General features: G+C 39.7%; 1 pseudogene across 1 annotated transcript; it reads right to left on the minus strand.

Moving 5' to 3' along the window:
• Positions 1-628: 628 nt before the first annotated feature.
• Positions 629-2,529, minus strand: LOC306668890 (SH3 domain-binding glutamic acid-rich-like protein 2; annotated as a pseudogene). Its single transcript has 2 exons — positions 2,524-2,529; positions 629-1,111 (listed from the first exon to the last, which is right to left on the minus strand). The product of its transcript is annotated as an SH3 domain-binding glutamic acid-rich-like protein 2 (transcript).
• Positions 2,530-6,018: the final 3,489 nt, after the last annotated feature.

Raw genomic sequence — 6,018 nt, forward strand, 5'->3', positions numbered from 1 at the left:
GAGAGATTACACTCCATTTATGCATGATCTATCAAAATGTATAAATGCCTTTTTCTGTCATGTATAACTAATTAGAACAAATCAAAAACTTAAATAAAAAAAGAGTTTCCATTACAAACAGGAGTCTAGAACGTCTAACATTTTCAACTGGTGTTATTACAAAGCACTGGAACAGTGATGTTCAACTCTTCGCTGCCCACTGTCAATCAGCATTGCTTTTTCCTTTCTGATTCAAAGTTTCTAATAGCCTGACAGATTAATTTCAAGGTTGCAATCTAGGCAGCTTAAAGAGAAGAGAGTTTATGCAATACTGGCATCTACTGTATCCTAGGGCAGACCCAACATTTTCTCTCTAATGGTGCCACCCACTTGTCAATCTGTTATTAAAGAAGCACACCCTTAACAGGAGATAGTACTTTCAGGTGATAGTACTTTCAGCTGCAGGCAAACTGGGAAGAAAAAAATCCACCACAGTCCTGATTTGGTTTAAAGCTATCATGTAATCCCCATTATACCCACATCTTCCAAAAACACCCTTTCCAGGGGCAAGCAATTACTTATGCATGTGGCTTTTGTCACCGTGATGCGTTAGGTAAGCAGGTGTGTGCTGAGTATGAAGGGGTGCTCCAAAATGCATCTCCTTCCACTTCGCCTCTTTAAAGCTCTGCCTTTGATGCCAATCGTGGTTTCAGGCCTAAGAATGAAAAGACAGTGTTGCTTTCCTTTGATTCAAAAAAAACTGTCACATTCTCCACAGTATCGACCTATGTTAAATATTTGAGGTGGCAGCGGGTTGCCCTGTGCAGGTTTCTTCTCCGGGGGATGTTTTTGTACATCCATTGTCTCTGTTCTTCTGACATGGTGATATCCACCTCCGAAATTCTATCTTGTTGGCTTCCAGAAATCTAACCACATCCTGCTGTTTGCTCTTAATCGCCATGAAGCCTGAGGAAGAGATGATGAACACGCGGATGACTAGCGTCTTGCAGGGCGAGGGCCGGACCCTGTGCGCCGCGGGCTCCCGGCTGGACCCACGCGGAGGCCCGCTTAAGATGCAGCCGCCCAAAGACGCTGTGGTCCGGGAAGATCGCAGAGATCTGGCTCCTTTCCGCTGGTCCGCAGATGAAAGTCCCTCAACATGTCTTTTTTAATTTCTCCCCCGGTGCTGGGGATTGAACCCAGGGCCTTGTGCTTGCAAGCAAGGCAAGCACTCTACCAAATGAGCTATATCCCCAGCTCTCAACATGTGTTTTTAAAGCCACAACTCTGGGTGCTGACATATACATTCATCTGCATTCATCATATCTAAGTACATTATATACTTGTTTCTGAGGTAAATTAGTGTCAATCTCTACGTTTTTGTTTACCAGCATTCACTAATTCACCCTATTCGTCTACTTTTGTGTACTAAAATAGTGACTACTCATCTTAAAACTCGGAAAATCACTCTTTTTAGTTATGCTTAGCTATGGACAGGTAAGTGGGTTGGACAATTACCTATAATTTATATTTCTGGAATTCTGGACAACCCACAAAATATATGTGTTTAGTTCACTAACACATTGGTGATACACATTCTCATGATGTGTCACATAAATGGAAAATACATACCTCCAATAACACCATTCGGGAAAAGAAGACAGGGAATACATACTAAAAACAAAGTTGGACACATCATGAGGGTGAAATTCCTCAAAACACCCTCACCTTTCTGATAAAATCTGTATTACAAAAGATTTTTTCATCTTGATCTCAGGGAATACCAAATTAGGGAGAGCTTGATGGGTGCAAACTGCAATTGGAAACTATATATTTTTAGGTGAGGAAAATGTTAAAAGAAACACATTTTATAAAAGAATAAAAAATGTAAGTCAAGTAATAAAATCAAGCAGCAAACCATAAGTGTATATGATTTAATACAAAGGAGTCATGTTTAAATTAAATATTTTGAGAAAAATTAAATAGTCCATTTGAAGGGAAAGCATTCAATTCCTAATATTAACATACCTCTCCTGCAACAATTCAAGTTCCCCATAGTGAAACACTATGGAAATGAAAGCAAGAAGGTTGCTATCTTACAAGATCTGAAAACCTCGGCATAGATAGTGCAACTTAGAACTGAGGAAAATATACACATAATCACATAACCAAGGTGACAGAGAGTCATAGAGCTTTCAGAGTGAATGTACAATTCATACTGTAGAATTGAACAACTGCTATCTACTCAAGCATGTTTGTATAAGTACAGGAATACCATTTTTAAAAAAGCATGTTAATACATACACAATTTTTAAAATTTTGATTCATTGTACACAAATGGGCTACAACTTTCATTTCTCTGGTTGTACACGAAGTAGAGTCACATCATGTGCATAATCATACGTGTACATGCAATAATGATGTTTGTCTCATTCTATTATTTTTCCTTCCCCCCACCCTCTCCCCACCCCTCACTTCCCTTCACTCCCTCCCCACCCCTCATTTTCCTCTATTCTATCCATCCTTCCTCCATTCTTGCCTCACCTGCATCCCCCGTTATGTACTGTCATCTGCTTCTCAGGGAAAACATTTGACCTTTGGATTTTTGGGTTTGGCATATTTCACCTAGCATGATATTCTCCAAATCCATCCATTTACCTGCAAATGCCATAATTTTATTCTTCTTTATGGCTGAATAATATTCCACTGTATATATGCAATTTTTATTTATCAATTGTAACTTAATAAAACTGTGGGGAAAATAAAACAAAGAATAAGTGTGTTATTTCAGAAACGAAGCCCCAAACCCACACAGGTCTTTTGTTTACTATGCTGACATGAGAAAACTGGAGAGCAAACAGTGCTCCAGGTGATGGCCATAAAATAAAGCATAGGGGGCACTTGCAGAAAAGGCATGGGTTTGCATGGAAGATTTCCCAATCCCAGTTTGGTTGATACATAAACAGTTCTTTAGGAACCAGGAAAAAGTATCACAAGGAAAATCCTCAAGATTATAGTGTTTGTAACTGATCCTAGTTTATATGAATACCATTTGGAATAAAGCATCAGTTTAACGAAGATGGTGTTGACCTTCTTCCCCAAATACACTGTTTGGTAATCTGTCATGTAGGTGGACAGATTTCATGACTAAAGTTGCTTGAAAAAGAATGAGAACAAAAACCATTTCTATTTAAGGCAAAAAAGGGAAATCTTACCTTGGCAGTATACTGGGCCTTGTCCTCAGAGAGACTGGAACAGTGGATAAATTAATATCCACGTGGTGGTTGTTGTCTGAAAGAAACCCACTTTAAATAGAATAGATTAAAATAAAGAAAGGCAGATCCAGTATGAAAACACACATTTAAAATGAGCAGGAATAACTACATTAATGCTAGACAAAGAAGTTCTCAGGACAAGGAGAATATTAGGCAAAGAGAGAGGTATTATATAATGGTATGGGAATTGATTCTCCAAGAAGCATAAGAATCTTTTTTATGCATTTGACAGTGTTAAGTGAATTCACCAATGCACTTTAGTATATCTCTCAATAGGAATGTTATCCATTGTTAAAAATTATTGAGCAGTCAGTCCACAAAAAGATATAAATTAAATCTAAAATGTATACTGTTAAGTGAAAGAAATCAGTATGAAAAAAGCTTCCATACTCTCATTCCAATTATGTGAAATTTTGGAAAGTAAATATACAGAGATAGCCCAAATTCTCTGGTTGCCAGGGGTTCTAGGAAAGGGATTCATAAATTAAACAAAGGAAATGTGTAGGGTAGGGAAACTATTTTGTAACAGTGATGAATGACATGCATTCTTTGAAACTCACAGGACTGTGCAACACAGAAATTAATGCAAATTCTGGACCATGATTCATAATTATGGATTAACATTTGTTCTGTTATTGTAGCAAATATACTACACTAATCTAAAATGTTCTTTAAAAAACGAAATTGGGCAATGAGAACTTTTTGAGAATTTTCTGTACTATCTGTTCAATTTGTTTGTTAACCTGAAGTCTTCCAAAATTGTTTGACTACTTTTTAAAAATCTGATGGTACTATTCCAGGAAGAGATCTATTTCAGCTAATCATCAACAATCAGCTGAATGACCAAAGGTTAGTTTGAGATGTTGTTTACTATTACAAGTAAACCAAACTTCAAGTTGTAAATAGATTTTCATTTCTGTAGTTGCAGCACTACAGATTGACTTAAAGAATTTAAATTTGTACACATGAAATAAAAGAAGAATATGGCATAGCATTTCAGTGTTTTCTCTTTAACATGGTGTCCCGACCCACAGGACTTCAACGGGAACCTGGAGCGGGGAGCAGGGATTGGGAGAGACAAGAGACACGGGAAATGGAGACAAGACAAAAGCCTGATCAAGTCTCATTTATTAGGGGAATAAACCCAGTTAATATAAAGTACAAAAACCAATCAGGGGAAGCACGCGAAGGCAAGACTAGTCCGCATGCCAGAACTCAAATAAAGAAGTGTAGTTGTCCAGTCATGAAGCACCACGCAATCTGGTCTGATGCACCTAGTATAGTCTGACAGTTGTGTGTACAGGTAGAGGCACGCCCCACCAGCATCTGGCAGGCGCCATCTTAGCTCAACATGAGGCGAGGCAGGGGGCATGACCATGAGGCAAGGCAGGGCACTTGACCTTGAAGCAAGGCAGGACGCGTGACCTTGAGGCAAGGCAGGGTGCGTGACCTGCCAGCTCCGGACAGGTCCCCCTTTTTTATTTTATAGAGATGGAGTGACAGTCCCTTGGGATCTGCGCCTGTCTTAGATTGTCCGTGCCAGAGCAGCATCCTTACCCGTCATTGGATAATGAGGCTCTAGCCCTCATTTCCTGTCTTAGGTTGGTATGCGCTCCCACGAATCTTACCCGTCATTGGCTGACCAGTTCAGCGCACAGGGGTGATGGTCTATTAGGATCTAATATTGATCAAATGTTGCACCATCACAATCCATCATCTCCAGTCGATGGTAATGAACCTGAATAGGTTTTGCCTGTATAGCCTCAATTTGAGCTTTGATGAAAGCCATAATCTTGTTGAATATCAAAGGACCTATAGATACGACTAGCAGCAAGCAAAGGAGGGGACCTAAGAAGGGAAGGAGATAGGGAAGGAGTCCACTGAATCCAGTCCATAGTGGATTATCAGCCAGTGCTCGTCGGCGTTTTTCTAGGTCTTCTTGCAGCTGTTTGATCTTGTCCTTAACGATTCCTGACTTGTTGGCATAGAAACAGCACTTCTCGAGCCTTAGCAGGGTCCTCAAACCCTGCATGGCTGTAGGAGAGCAGTGAACAGGCAGCCATCATCCAGAGAAGCAATGTTTTGTTCATTCCTGTGGAAGGAAAAGACAAGACTCTCAGGGATGATTTTTATCCCTGGGGGAGGTAACTTCATTAACTTGGCATACAAGGCGCTCTGGCAGCCATCTGGCTGCATCAGCTTTTTGAGAGAAGATGCAGACTGAACCTCAACTCCAGATCAAGACTGGGTCTGGACCATGCCATGAACCATCCAGTGGATCTTTCCATTTCACCATGGCAAAATGCTTTTGAGATTTCGGGTGCCAGAAACGATCAGCGGCAGATTTCCCATGATCATCCATTTTTAAAAAATTGAGAATGAGTAAAGCATGATTGAGTATATTACGGGGAGAACCCTTGATTGGGTACCATTCCCCCTTTTTTATTTTATCAATAGTAGTTTTAAGAGAGAGATGTGCTCTCTCGACCATTCCTTGGCCTTGAGGATTATAAGGAATTCCGGTGACATGTTGAATTTGTAATTTTTCACAAAATTTTTGGAGGGTGTTTGCTGTATATCCAGGGCTGTTATGTGTTTTAATTTGTTTAGGTATGCCCAAGACTGAGAAACAATGTAATAGATGGGCAATTACGTGTTTCGTTGCTTCTCCAGCCTGAAGTGTAGCCAATATAAATCCACTAAATGTATCTATGCAAACATGAATATATTTTAGATTACCAAACTCTAAAAAATGGGTAACGTC

The sequence above is a fragment of the Sciurus vulgaris genome (assembly GCF_902686455.1).
Source record: "Sciurus vulgaris genome assembly, chromosome: 8".
Taxonomy (NCBI): Eukaryota; Metazoa; Chordata; class Mammalia; order Rodentia; family Sciuridae; genus Sciurus; species Sciurus vulgaris.